The following is a 15,896-nucleotide window of genomic DNA, read 5'->3' on the forward strand; positions in this document are numbered from 1 at the left end:
GCTGCTTCCACGCCCTTATATGGGCAGCTTCCTACCCCTGCTTCCACACCTGGGATCAATCGACGCACCTGAGACTCGTCAGATCATCACCGGCTGATATGAGTCCTGCGTTTCCTGCCATTCACCGTCCGAGTGTTGCTTCACCAGCCGTGGTACTAGGACCCTCTACTGTTGCTTGCTCTGTCTCTTTAACCTGCCTTGCTCTAACCTGTTCTCTCTGTGTGTGTAGGACTACACGCTCCAGGTCTGCGTCTCACCCCGAGACACCACCAGCCTGAACTCTCCCTGGGAATCACAAAGCCTGAACTCTCCCTGGGAATCACCAAGCCTGGACTCTCCCTGGGAATCACCTAGCCTGGACTCTCCCTGGGAATCACATGGAGTGACCTTCCTTCCCTCTGTCGCACATTCCAAACATTCTCTAACCTGTGCATGGTACCTCCAAATAAACATCCTAAACCGCCTCATTCTCCTCTCCCCTGTGTTCTGCTCTTGGGCTCAAGTTGACGCTACCCTAACACTTACAAGTCAGAAGGGTACAACTCTATCAGTTGAGTAACAATGTTCATCAGTGTTAAGACTCGAGTGCTATAGTGTTGTGTATGTTAGTATATTAGGTGCATGTATTTTTTCAGATATTGATTGAAGAAGTGTATCTTCAGTCCACGGCGAAAGATTTGGGTTTTGGCTGTCCTAATTGTGGTGGGAAGTTCGTTCCACCATTGTGGGGCAAGGACAGAGAATAGGCGGCTTTTCTTTGATGACCCTCCAATAGGAGTGGGTCTGAGGTGGTCAGAGGATGCAGAGTGTAGGGGTCTTGAGGGTGTGTAGTTAGAGACCATTGACCGGAGGTAGGCGGGAGCCGTTCCCTTTGCTGCACGATATGCGAGGTCGAAGGCCTTGAAGCAGATTTGTGCGGCGATGGGGAGCCAGTGCAGGTCTCTAAAAAGTGGGGTGACATGGGCTGACTTCGGTAGGTTTCAGGCGGGCGGCTGCGTTCTGAATGAGTTGAAGAGGCTTGGTGGCAGTGGTCGGGAGGCCAGCAAGCAGTGCATTGCAGTAGTCGAGGCGGGAGATGACAGTAGATTGGACGAGGAGTTCTGTGGCTTATTTTGTTAGGAAGGGGCGGATTCTTCTGACGTTGCTCAGGAGGAATCTGCAGGTTCTGGTTGTCGCTGTGATGTGAGCGGAGAAGTTCAACTGGTCGTCAAGGACAACACCAAGGTTCTTGGCGGTCAGGGACACGGCCACAGCTACATTCTCCACTGTGATGGAAAGGTTGGTCAGGGGGGAGGATTTGGCCTTGTTAGCTCGTTTTTGGAAATCCATAACAACTATACTTTCAAACATATGTAACCTAACAATTCCACTTACAGCACCAACACTACTTCTAAACGATATATCATTACTAGCAGCATCCATACAACAAAAAATAATCATTCTGGCGGGTGTTACTGCAGCAAAGAAGCTGATACCATGAGGTGGAAGGAACCTGAGAAACTCTCAATGATTAATTGGTCTCTGACACTGCTGGATGTCATTTATATGGAAATATCTACTGCACGGGTAATTGGAGTGGGACAGGCCAGCATTGAGCTGTGGGTCGCAGCGACCGAGAAGGTTAAGACCACCATATAGCAGCGGAGCGGGGTTGGGGTGTTGGTCCTGGGGTGGGAGTGGGGGAGGAAATGTCTAATGTCTTTTGTGATGTTTGTGATAATATAATTCGTTTTTATTTTTAGGTTGTTGTTCTACTGTCATTCTAATGTCATTATTGTTATTGTTATTATTATTGTCTGGTGTTGTTCTGTTTATTATTATTATTCTTGTATTATGTGGTGTCATGTTTTGTTTTATCCATGTAAAAAAAGAGAAAGAAAATGAGAAGAAAAATTATAAAAAATAAGAGGTGGGGCGGCTGGGTGGCGCAGCGGAGATTGCGCTCGTCACCAATGCAAGAGACTCCTGTCTCGAATCCGGATGTCAGCATTGCCTCCGGCTTGGGCCGGCCGTCATACTGGCTCAATTGGCAGAGCCAGCGGGTGGAAGTCGATGGGTGGTAATTTGGACGTTGTGGACAGCGACTCCTACAGGTCGGTTGGGGGACGCCTGCACAGCAGAGACAGGAAGTGGCGGGGGTAGTGTGAGCCTCCCATGCGTTACACCTCGCCATTGAGAGTCCGTGCTGGCAGGTGAAAAGATGTGACAGGCTGCCTCCTCGTGTATCGGAGGGGACACGTGATGCAAGGCTTCTATCCTCCCTACAGCCGACCAGTGGGGGGCATAGTCGAGCAACGTTCAAGACAGGGGATGGGAGAATTGGAAACACGAAATTGGGATGGGAGAAAAATAGAAAAATAAGGAGAAAAAGTGGATAAAAAAAATAAAAAAAATAAGAGGTGTGTGTGTTCATGGGTTTTTGATAGGGCTATCTCATGTTCTTGTCTTTGTTCAGGAGTCTTGTGGCTTGTGGGAAAAAGCTGTCCCTGAACCTGCTGGTTCTTGTGCAGATGCTCCGGTACCATTTGCCAGACAGTAGCAGAGTGAAAAGTTTGTGACTGGGGTGACTGTGGTCTCTGACCATAGCACTAATCACAATTATCATTGCGTCAGTGAATATTTGTAACTCGATATTTAGGCTACATGTGTTATGGTTTGTAAGCGACCCCAATAGCACAACACAAGACAGGTATGAGAGTTAGCCAAAAACAGGGCATTGTTTATTACACAGGGAAAAAAGCAGCACTGTCCCTTTAAGGGCGAAATACACTAGTGACTAGAGTACATGAACAACAAAAAATGCAGCACTGTCCCTTTAACTCATTCAGCGCCAATCACAGAAAAAGTCGGGTTAACTCGCCATGCGTTGAGCGCCAATCACGAGAAATCTCGGGTTTTAATCTGTATTTCTTTTATACGCTATATCCATACATTTTTAATCCTTTCAGCCTGATGTTATCATTGGGAATGGGTCTGAGCTCGCAAAGGGCAAATACCACCGCCTACACCTTCCAGCCGGTATTGCACATAATTGAAATCTCTCCCCCTTGGGCTGTACGCTGATCTAAAAAGTCCAGTCCAGGTTGTCCTTCTCGGGCAAACGTTTATAACACATGGACTGGGGAGACTGGGAGCAGCGTGGATTATGCCTTTTGGACATATAACGTTGGATCAATAAACGCGATCAATATTTGGAATGGCAATCAGGAATTGGATTAATCTTTTTGCAGGACATCAAAGACCAGGTAAGGACTCTATGTTACCAATCTTGGGTTAATCCGATGTTTCTTTCGCCACCATCGGAGTGTGTGTGTTTCTGCCGTTGGCTGCGAGCAAAGCACTGGGAAGCGATTTTTCTTCTGTTCGTGCATGATGACACATATAATACAGATAATCTAGCGTTATTTTCAGAACGATTCATAAATCAAGCAACAAATGGCACGATTTCTAAGGGAATACATTGAAGCGCCGTTTGCTCGAGTTTCTTGAGATTAGACAGAATGCTCTGGAAATATACTCTTATTCACCACAGTATAAAATGGAAATGTACGGATCTGTTTTGTGCATGTTGACTGGAAGCAACTCACTGACAATCGACAGGTGTATTAGATCCATAGCTATAATATTTCATATATTTTAAGCACTCGCAAGTAGTGGCAGTCTCCCCATTGACTTACAGCGATGGCATTCTAGACCTATATCACACATATCGCTGTGGCGTTGATTGAGTTAAGGGCGAATGAAAAAAACACAACCTGAAGGTGAATACACTCCAGGAATACATGTGAAATGTTCTGAATCTAGTCTGTTAAGGACTCACCAGGGGCAACTGCCGACAGGCAACTCAACAAAACTAGGGTCCACGGAAAAAGAGTGAGTACTCAGGAATCCTCCCGGGGAAAATAGGGAGCGACAACGACGTCTCATACCAGGAACGAGGAGCCAAGGAGAGAGAGAGAATCCACACGCACAGGAATCCTCCCCGGGGAAAATGGGGAGCGACACGACGTCTCACACCGGAGACGTGGCAGTACACTGCACCATGCGGCAGTAGATGGCACGATGTCTCACACCGGAGACGCGCCAGTAGATGGTAGCAACAAGACGACCTGGCAACAAGTGGAAGGGAGTCTGCAATACTCTCCCGACGAGCTGATTGCAAACTCCTCTCAGGTGCGTGAAGCAGACTGTTCGGCACGCCCCCTCGTTGCGAAGCGTGCAGTTTACCCAGCCCTCACAACATGTTGTCTATTCCCTTGTACAAAGGACTAGACTAAACATACTGTAAGGGCTAAACATACTGAAAGGGCTCTGTCGGAGGCTGAACACACTCAACACAACAGACATGGACAGCTACAAAAATAGACCAGATTTATTTAAGATTTTTTTTTAAATGCATAAGATGGAAAATATAAGGTAAATCACAAGAAGTCCACAAACATGACCCCATTAAGTGGTGAATAGTGTTGTCACAATACTCTACCAACATTTTTACTTTGAGTACAATGTAAAACCTAAAACATAATATTAAATATTTTGACACTGTTGAAACTTAAATAATCAAAAATAATAAAATTATTCTGTTACAGCTGCTGAGCTATATAGCTAATCTCCATGTGTTATCTCTCCACTCCACGATGCCAGCCAAACTAAGGAGCTCATTGTGGACTTCAGGAGACATCAGGGCAACCACTCTGCCATCAGCCTGGATGGGATACCAGTGGAGGTCGTCAACTGCTTCCGGTTCCTAGGACTCCAGATCTCTGGTGACCTAAGGTGGACCTATAACACGGAGGTAATGCTCAAGAAGGTCCAGCAGCCTCTCTACCGCCTGGGGTGCCTCAGGAAGTGTGGCATAAGCATGCAATGGCTTGTGAACTTCTACTGAGGCACAATAGAGAGCGTACTGACGAGCTGTATCACCACCACTCAGGATAAGAAAGCCATCCAGAGGGTTGTGAGGCCGGCAGAAAAGATCATCGGGTGTTCACTGCCATCAATCGAGGAGATCCATGAGACCAGTTGTCGGAACAAAGCCATCTCCATCATCCAGGACCACAACCACCTGCGACACCAGCTGTTGTCCCGCCCCCCCCCTGCGATCCGGTCGGCTGTACCGCAGCATACAAACAAAAACAAACTGTTTCTACCCACAGGCAGTACGCCTGATGAACAGTTAATCCGCTCATTACTGGACTCAAATGCTGCTACAATGCTCAGCCACTTTACTGCTCCCTTGTGCATAAATATAATGTGCAATTATTTTTAACTTGTTGAATGTGTACTTATTCTTATTTGTATTACATTTTTATTTACTTATACGTAATGGTACTTATGTTATTGCACAGACAGTTTATTGTATATAAATACCTGCTTTTTTATTCTGTTAATTGTTGCATTTTTATTCCTTTATGCTGTGGAGCAAACGGAGAGTAAGAATTCCATTGTACTTGTTGCATATGGCATAATTATGCATATCTGAATCTGAATCTGAACACTATCTTAGTGCCTGCTCAGGAATCAGGATTGTTAAAACTAATTAGACCAGAAAGAGTAGCCTATATCAAATGTTCAGACAACACTCACACACACACACAAGAGAGGGAGAATGGCTTATAGCAGACTTAATGATTTTAGAATATTATTTCAGCTAATGAAGTGAAATATTTCACCATCAACTATCCAGTTCTTTTTTTAGTGTAAGGTTAGACTCCTCTTATTGAATGTACAGAGAGACACACACAGAAGGAAAGAGAGAGCAAGAGAGAGAGAAATAAAGGAAGAGATGGAGAGGGTTTTGGGCTCAGCCTCTCCCATTTCTCACTATTTGAAAACAAACTATGCTGCGATTAACTGTTTTGGCAACAGCTTGGTTGACATTAGAAGGTAAGGTTAGGTCATCGAACTGTAAGCTTGATATCTATTTTAGTCGCAAATTCGAGTGAAACGCTCACACTGTCGAGTCCTGGCTTTAGGCAAAATCACGAACAGACAATGTGGAAAATGCTTTGGTGTTTGTTCCAATAGCATAAAACTGCAGTGCCGCAGCCCCATACATAGGAGGGGCCTGTACTGTGCGTTGGGGGCCTGTACTGTGCGGTGCACTACTGCGCATGTGAGAAACAAAGTAAAGTAATTCTAATCTAGTCTAAGGGTTAAGTTTAGGCCCTCATCCAGAAGAGGTTAATTTTAGAGTAACAGTCAGGGCTGGTAATCCAATTGATATTCAGTTTAAGATAAAAATTCTAGTCTATAGACAATTGGTTGCATTGAATGCTTTATTTGGTTACTCCTAATCCAATTGATATTCAGTTTAAGACAAAAATATTTTGGACATTACGTCCTATTTTCTTAGGTTTCTTAGTTACTTTATGTTCCGTATGTTACTTTATGTTTCTAGGCCCCTCCTATGTATGGGGCTACGGCACTGCAGTTTTACCCTACTCGTTTGTTCAGCTAACACTGTTGACATGCCCACTACACTCTCACACACACTGATCCGGTCACGCATCCACTCAACTCATAGAAAATACGGCATCAGACTATTATTCTAAAAGTATCGATACTAATAAAATTAAGTATTGGACAGTTTTTTAACGGCTTGGTATCACAATACTTTTCTAGTATCGGTGTATCGTAAAACCCTAGTGGTGAACCACTTCAAACAGGTGATAGACACAGCGCAGCACTCAGGAACAATATTTGACACAGCACTCGGTTATAAAAGCCGACCGCAGACGGCGGGCGAGCGACTGTCGCTCAACGACAATCGCTTAGCACCCCACACCAGACCCGACCGTTCAGGTATAATAAGCTATGTGTCGCTCTGTTTAGCTCGGGGTGTTGTTTAACTTGTTTCCCCCTGGGAGATATGGGAGGACGTTAGGTTATATTATCGTATAGCTTACGCTCTGCTCGTAGTGGAACCCTATCCCTTTCAATCTAATTCTGAATAAAATGTCTCCACATGTACACACCCATCCGCCTGGCCACACCCACATCCGCTCCTCTACATAAGCGGGGACGTGGCCATACTAACAGCTCCTTCCCTATTTTCACCACCGACAAGTGTCTGTATACACCACTTGAGTTTAGTGCCGAAATAGTTGTTGGAAAGGAACTACATGGACATTGTATCTTATTTTTCTCTCTCTCGCCAATTTACGAGAAAAGCTAAGACATAATGTTTGCACCTTCGGAGGGTTTGGACGCTCACAACGTCACCCTTCACCAGCGCTTCTCCATTGCCGCGTCCTCCGTGCGTCGTGGGGCGTCTCTGGCTCCGCGTTCATGGCGGTCAGATATGCCCGGGTGGCGCCCGGTGGTGAGTTTGCCTCTCCGAGGGGCCGTTAAGCCTCCATCTCCCGTGAGATGGCCTGGTTCCGGCCCTGGTTCCCCCACCAGTGGACAGTCGGCTGACAGGCAGACAGCTCCTCTGGTGGCAGGGGATTTGCGACGCAGACTATTCGCCTCTGCTCGCTCTCGTCGTAAGGCGGCGAGCTGCAGGGGCGAACGGCCAGGCTTTGACGTTGTGCTGGAGCCGGACAAGAGTTATCTTGCCTCGTCTCCGTTTCCGATGGAGACTGAGGATCATATGGAGGGGGCGAGAGCTCTCTTGTTCGAAGTGCCGGTGGAGACGTATCACTCTCCCCCTCGGGGAGTGGAAGGGAGTGTTGCGTCTCCTTGGGGTCCCTTGTACTCCGGTGTTGGGTTAGAACCTCCGATCCTGACACAAGATGCCCAGCTATCTGCCGCGTCAGATGGTGGCGTCCGTGGCAGCCTCCCATACGTGAGGGACGCGAGTGACGTGGAGGGAGGTACGCAAGGGGAGTTGCTTGCCTTGTTCCCCGAGCTCATGGCGGCCGCCGCAGCCGCTAATGGCGTGGCGTTGCCGCAGACTCTGCCTGCACCTGTTCCTGATGACATGATAGGTCATCTCTGGCAACGTCGCCCTGTGAGAGAGACGGGCATTGTCTGCCCATTCTTCCCATCAATGGAGGCCTACGTGAAACAGGGACAGGTAATCTCCCGCATTATTGGCCTTACCCCGATGGCATCCATACTTTGTCCCGAAATGGTGTGGGAGCCGTTGCGAAAGCCGGTTCCCCAAGGGAAATCGGCTAGGCAGATGGCTAATTGGAGTGACCAGGTGTACATCGCCGCGACTCAGAGCCTAGCTGCGACTTCCAACATCGTGCAGCTAGCACGCTACATGCCGGGGATGATGGCGGGCGGGTCGGTATTGAATGACCATCAACAATATCTTCACTCCCAGGCGGCTGGAACCATCCTGCACCTAACCCTTACTTTTTTTAACTGATTTGATCAGAGCTGAAATGGATGCTGGCAAACTCTGTGGTATGATTTTAATTGACCTTCAAAAGGCTTTTGACACTGTCAACCACAGCCTTCTTTTTAACAAACTGTCAGCCCTTGGTATGAAATGGTTCTCCTCTTATCTCTCCGATAAAGACCAATTGAGAGACATCCATGGCCATCACTCATCTGCCCTACCAGTGACTTGCGGAGTCCCTCAAGGGCGTGTCCTGGGCCCGTTATTGTTTTTAATTTACATTAACAATATGCAAGCTGCCTGTAATGTGAACCTGTTTCTCTATGCGGATGACTCTGCTATCCTTTCCTCCGATAAGGATGTGGACAAGCTACAGGCCACTCTCAGTAAGGAATTCTCTACCATAAAACATTGGCTCATTGACAATAAATTATCTCTGCATATGGCCAAAACAGAATACATCATCTTTGGTTCCCAACCCAGGCTGCGGAAGCTGGTCTCGCCCAGCATAAATCTCGAGGGACAGCTTTTTGCAGCAAAAAAGTGTATAAGCTATCTAGGTTGCCACCTAGACAGCATCCTGAGCGGGGAATCCCTGGCTCTCAAAACGATGAGCAAGGTGAATGGCAGAACTAAATTTCTGACCAGGAAAGCACATTCACTAGACTCTGAAAGTCTTCGCATTCTGGCAAATTCTCTTGTTTCTTGTTGCTTCGACTATGCTATCTGTTCTTGGTACGGAGGTCTAACCAAAGTTTTAAAAGACAAGTTACAGGTTTCCCAGAACAAACTCATCCGATTAACTCTAGGACTAGCCTCCAGAGCACATGTGGGCAAACAACACTTCCAGTCGCTGGGCTGGCTCCCTCTGGAAGCCAGGTCCATTCAACTTCAGCTCAACATAGTTTACAACATTTATAATAATAGGGCCCCCTCTTATCTTACAAATTATTTTCAGTGGAACAGGGACATGCATACCCATAACACCAGAGCCAGCATTGCTGACCTGTGTATTCCAAGGTTCAAAAAATAATATGGGCAAATGTTCTTTTAAATTCTGGGGAGCCACAAATTGGAATTTGCTACCTTCACAGCTAAAATTCATCAGTAGCCGGCACAATTTTAAGAAAAAAGTCAAATCTTGGCTCCTCGACAATGTCCAAAACTAGATTTTAAATGCATGAAAATGGCGTCTGATACATTGTTGCCTGTGGCTACATTTGTACTGCTTTTAAAATGTTCATGTCTATGTAGTTTGTCAAATTGTTATTTATGGTCCTGTTTTGTATTGCTTGTCTGTCTGAGACCAAGGACCACAATGGAAATAAGTCTTGACTTTTTTGTGTATCATCCTTGACGTTTTTCTGGAACCTTGTATATTTAAAAATGTCTAATCAAATCAAATCAACCCAGCTGCAGGCGATAGCCGCGGGGAAGGAGCACGCCCTGGCCACTCTATCCCAGCGCCACCTTTGGCTGGAGCAGGCACGGGTGCCGGAGCAGAAGAGGATTCCGCTGCTCACGGCCCCCCTCTCCGATGCTGGGCTGTTCGGGTCGGCCATGCAGCAGATGTCGGCAGCCTGCAGAGAGATGGAGGAGGAGCGCTCTGTGCTCCAACCCCATTTCCCCCGACCCGATGCCACCAGTGATGTCTGGAAAAAGCAATGCCGGCAGAGGACCGCGACCGTTGCCTCCGCCACCACCGCCGCCGCTACTGGATCTTCGGCGAAGAAGGCCAGGAGTGGAGGGAGTGCCTCGTCTGCTGCAGCCAGCCGCGCCACGCCCGGAGGTAACGGTAGGGATCGACGTGACCAGGCTCCCCAGAACCGTTCCTCCGGGCCGGCTCCCCGTGGGGGCAAGCACCGCTCTGCACGCGGCAGACGCCGCTAGTGACTCCCCTGTTTACCCCCCCCCCCCCCAACATATAATTTTGTTATTAAATAAAAGGTCCCTCCTGGTGAGGGACTGTTTTTTGTTACAAAATGTGTGTTTATTCACTATATATTGGGGATACGATGTATAAACCCTCACCTAGCTGTGGGGTTGTGTGTTTGCTTAGAGAGTAGGACCGTTTTCTTGAAAATTGTTTCTGGTCGCTATATATATGTGTGCTTAGCAAGGCCTGTGGCTAGCACTCGGTCGAAAGACTTGTCTTCCCTCATCATGAAGAAGACTGTGTTCTTCTTGCAGTAGTAAGAGTGAACTTTACTTTTTTTATCTGAGGGGGTTGTGTGTATTCTGTTACGTTTGGGAAACATGGCATCGAGTCCACAACCAGGTTGGAGTGTTAGCCTACAGAAGTAATCATATATGTAGCTTGTACCGAGGTCTTTGACCCTCTCTTTAAACGTCTGTGTTTTTTCTTTACTTGGTGAAGTACATAAACACGGGTGACGTGTTCGCACATGAGCCTAAAGCCTTGTATAAAAACCCGTTTTCACAAACAAGTTTATCGTCTGTGGCTGGCGTGCAAATGGTTGAGCTTATCCTAGTGGATATACGCTTTTCATGTAGCATGCTAGGTAAACTGGTATCATCGCTGCTTGTTTGTTTTCATCGTATCCGGGGTGTGGGGTCATGAGGGGGTGAACTGATAAACCCCTCCCCCCTTTTTACTGATTGGCCAGGGGGTTGAACCTCCTGTTCTTCGGTCTTCCTGTCACGCTGTTGGATCAGTGTGTCACAGGGTGGGGAGAGGGGGGGAAATTAGTTCCCTGGTCCCACGCCATATTTTGGCAGGTGAGTCACGGAATTTCCCCGGCCATAGAATACGTCACTGGGCGCGTTTCTATTGGTTGTGAGGCTTCCGTGAGTTTTTTTCAGGCTCCATGTTGTGGACCGCTGTTATTGTCAAGATTGAGTTATGCGGTGCGTGGAAACTTTGTTTTCTGCTCTGCGCTCTATTGCATATGTGTTGAGCTTTTGGTCAGGTAGCTCAATGTTTACATACAGTATATCTTTTCAATTATTACTCACGTGGGAGGTCTCTCTGGGGGTTTCCTGTCCCCTCTCTTTATATACAGAGCAGGGTTGACAGGGTTTCTTTCCCTCAGACGCGTCATATGGGGCCCATATCTGTGTCTTTTGGCCAGCTTACTACCGCTCGTCCCAGGCGGCATGGAGGCAACATTATCTGGGTTCTTGTTAGAATTACCATTGATGTGTTTTGGGTCTCGACGTGTACATAGCGCTGGCCCTGGGTGCTTCAGTGTGGAACCACACATGGGCTGGCACGCCTTGGTTGCTCATTATAGAAACGGCGTTTTTTATAGAGCAACTGGGATGGAGATTTGATCTCTTCCGAGCGCCAGTGTACTAGGTTAGTCTCAACGAATTCTCGCTCATCTCTGGGGGGAGATGACAGAGTAGATCGAAACATTGGCGGAGGGGTCTCACGCCCATGGGGTGGGCCACCGGGCGCGGTGCGTTTATGTTCTGATTGTCTTGGTGGCGCCCTCTGTGATGTTTTAGATCGACACGCATACCTACCCCCCTCTCAGGACTGGGGATGGTAGCGTGATTAGGACACGGGACTGGTTCTGGTCGCGCCGGACCAGGTCAGTTAACCCATTGTCCGCCGGGGCGCAAATCTGCTGTTCTGGTACCCTGAAGGACTTTGTGTTTTTTTCGGGGGGGAAATGCCGGGTTGGCCCGGGCGTCGCAGGTTTTGATGTTATGGAGGTGTGTCTGTGGTTACGTCACTACGTGTTATCCTTCGCAGTTGCTTGGTCCATATTGTGTTGTACCTTGCGCTGTGCTAAGGAGCCTGGTCCTTCTCCATTCTTTTTCGCCCCTCCTTTCCCCTGCTCAGAGGGGCTGGGAGGGGGCTGTCAAGGTGGTTCTATTGTACCCCTCTGGCATCCCTGTGTACGTCCCGGTCCGCCGGGCCCAGGTCCGAACTCGTTCTCGTCGACCTGTTGGCCTGGGTTAACCATTTCTTGAAACTGAAACGCTTGTACTGCCTGTATAGCCGGTGTATACGCGCAGTTGTGTTTCGGATTTTTTTTTCTTGGGGGGGTTAAGGGAACAACCGCCTCCTGTTAAACTAAACATAGGGGGGTGGTTGGTTCCCCGGTGTGTTGGTAGCGGAGTCGACTCTCGGGTTAGGCCGGGCTTGACCCCATCTGCCTGCGAGTGTGCCCCCGCACTTTTCATGACGTCTGCCAATCGTGTCAGCCTTCTCTGCCTCTGCCTCTCTAGGGGGTCGGGTTTTTGTGGAGGCTGCGACATGGTGCACAGCATACCAAACGCCCCTTCCGCCGGGGTGCTGTTCTCAGTAGACCCCTTAGGCGCCTGTCTAGTCCGCAATGCTCTGGGCACAGGTAGAGTTACGCTCTTGACCTGTTGCCAGGATTGAGGGATCAACCTCTTTGGGGGTTGTCTCCCCGGTGGGCCGACTGGCCCCACAGTGTTGTGTGGGTGTAGCCTCTGTGGAGTGCTTCAGGGCGGTGTGCTGTAGGGGGGAAGGGCCTGCTCTTGGATTGGGCCCTGTCCGATACGCTGGCGATGTGGGGGGTGGTGTCACTAGTCTCTAGCTATGGCATCGTTGGCCTCACCAGGCCCCCTTTCCGGGGGGTCCTGACCCTCAGGCTGTTCCTGGGGCTGGGTCCTCCTCCGCGCTCCGCTGCTACGGCCTTGCCACAGGGTTGGGTTCTTGACCTTTGACCCCGTGATGTTAGGGGCTGTAACAGGTTTTTTTTCCTTCCCGTTCGTTCCCTAGTGGCACGTGGGACCCCATGTGTAGTCGCGGGTCCTTCTGTGTGAAGGAAAGTCCCACGATCTGCTCACCCTGTGCGTTGAGTTGCTAAATCGGATCCAATTCCCTCCCGTCCCCCTCTAGGGGGGTCCGGGGGCTCATGTCCTCCCCGGTTCTGATGGTTGTGGGGGGCCTCAGCAGGTACATTTGTCGAGCTTCCGCTCTGCTCAGCTCCTGTGTTCTACTACGAGCTATACGATAATATAACATACGGTTATCCTATAACCATAGTTATATGAGTATAGCGAGCGCTCTGCTCGGACTCACTGAGGACCCCGTGGTCTTCGCCTTCGGTGGTGAAAGACTTGGGAAGGAGCTGTTAGTATGGCCATGTCCCCGCATATGTAGAGGAGCAGATGTGGGTGTGGCCAGGCGGATGGGTGTGTACATGTGGAGAAATTTTATTCAGAATTAGATTGAAAGGGATAGGGTTCCACTACGAGCAGAGCGCTCGCTATACTCATATAACTATGGTTATAGGATAACCGTATGTTGTCATGAAGCGAGCGTATTCAAGCATTACATCACGAGACAGAGTGGGTTATAGAAATTAGATCACGCCTATGGGTGGTTGTTAGGCCCGAGGCGCAGCTGAGGGTCATTAGACCCCCATAGGCGTGATCTAATTTCTATAACACACTCTGTCGTGTGATGTAATGCTTTTATACAATGGCCGATGTCATCCAACCTTATTGCTATACAATAAACACACATTAATTGAAGATTTATTGACAAAACCATCCGCAGAAAAAGTAGTTCCCAAAAAAAAAGAGAGAAGTTGCCTCCGTGTGGAAGCAGCTCGGAAGTGCAACTGTCTCTCAACTAACACATCCAACTGTTCTCACTAACACATCCAACAAACTAGCACATCCAACTGTTCTCACTAACACATCCAACAAACGAACACATCCAACTGTTCTCACTAACACATCCAACAAACTAACACATCCAACTGTTCTCACTAACACATCCAACAAACTAACACATCCAACTGTTCTCACTAACACATCCAACTTCTCCTTTTTTTTTTTACCTACTTTCTATAGAAGCAGCTGGGAGGTGCGCTGTTTTAAGTGAGCGTGGATTATTGAATTGATTGATTGATTGATTGCAAATTTGATTAATGTCTGCCTTGTTTCAAACTGGCTAAGCTTAGGCACTCTTTCGAAGTCGCCCTCTTTCGAAGTTGGTTATGCTTAGAGTTTGGAATCAGGGCTGGTGGTCTATCGCCCTGCTCTTAAGATAAACTCTAAGCATAACCGATTTCGAAAGAGTGCCTAAGCTTAACCAGTTTGAAACAAGGCGGACATTAATCAAATTAATCAATCAATCAATCAATTTGCGCGATATTTATTTTGTTCCACAATGACTCATGACCCACCAATTACATAATCCAACATTGTGTAAGAAACTAACACATTCACTGTGACAGAATTGTTTTTGATTTCGTAAGGTTATTGTCCGCCATCTTGCTTTCAGTTCTAAAAACTCGCACGGCGGATTGATTGTAATTCGGTTGTGGGTGGGTCCTGGGACCACGAGCGGGGGTTATAACAAATACCCACGTTTAACTTGACTGTTCAGCCAATCAGAATCGAGTCATTTGCATGCCATTGTATAATAGCAGGTATAGCTGTGTTGTGCACGCTAACTGTTCTGTTCTCAACCATAATTTTCTTTGGACAATAAACCTTACAAACTACATCAGCTGCAGCCTGGACATTAAACTCTGTCAACACATCCACAACTTCTTTTGTTACCCGAGTATAAAAACATCTAGTAGGTGCATCGTGGTGCATTGTCAATTTATTAGTTAATGACAAGCGGCCACTAAACCTTAAGTTATAGTATCGTATAGCTACCGCTCTGCGTCCTACTGGAATATATCCCTATATCAGTCTATGCACTGAATAAATCTCCACATGCACCTTTACACACCTATTCGCCTGGCCACACCCCCATCCGCTCCTCTACATAAGCAGGGGTGTGGCCATACTAACAGCTCCTTCCTTATTTTCACCACGGCAAGTGTCTGTATACACCACTTGAGTTTATAGCCTAGTGACAATGCCCCCAAAATGTTGAGATACCCCTACCGGAGGTAGAACAAAACACAACAATGTTTTTCCTCATCTCTAAGGTCTCCCATATGTGAAATGTATTCTTGTATAAAAATATTTGACTGCAAAAATTGTTAAATTGATAGATATTGTTATACACCCCCAAAGGAAAAAACTACCAAAATAGCCTGGCCATATGGGAGTTGAGACATATAAACTCATGTAGATTAATAATACAAGCTCCAAGAGCTTTCAAACTTGACATGCTAAGAGACAGTTGCTTAACCGAATAGAAAAACCTGGATGTGAATATCTGTATGCATGTAGGAAATATATACCTATGTACACATACTTAAAATAAGCGGAAATGTAAAAAATTTATATATATGCAGAATGTTCTCATTTACTTTGTAGTAGCTCTGCCATGGATTGTCATAGAAACACAGATGAGGGCTTTTTCAGAAAGGTGTGGTTGTGCTGAATCCAGCAATACCACATGTGTAAATATAGCATGCATGGTCCGGGAGTTACATCAGTAAATGTATGAGGTGTCCTAAATGAAAGAAAATGAAACATTGACATAATGAACTCTTCAGTCCAAAGCCCATTATCAGCATGTTTTTATTTTTATTTTATTTTTTATTATCTTTTCCCCCCCTCCTTTTTCCGATTTTTCTCCCATCCCACTGTTAGTCGTTATGCCAATTCCCAACCCCCTTCCTGGTTGTTGCGCACTCCCCCCTACTGTTGGTCCGGGAGGCCGGAGACTGTCACATGCTTTCCTCCA

The sequence above is a fragment of the Notolepis coatsorum genome (genome assembly GCF_963971535.1).
Source record: "Notolepis coatsorum genome assembly, chromosome: 1".
Classification (NCBI taxonomy): Eukaryota; Metazoa; Chordata; class Actinopteri; order Aulopiformes; family Paralepididae; genus Notolepis; species Notolepis coatsorum.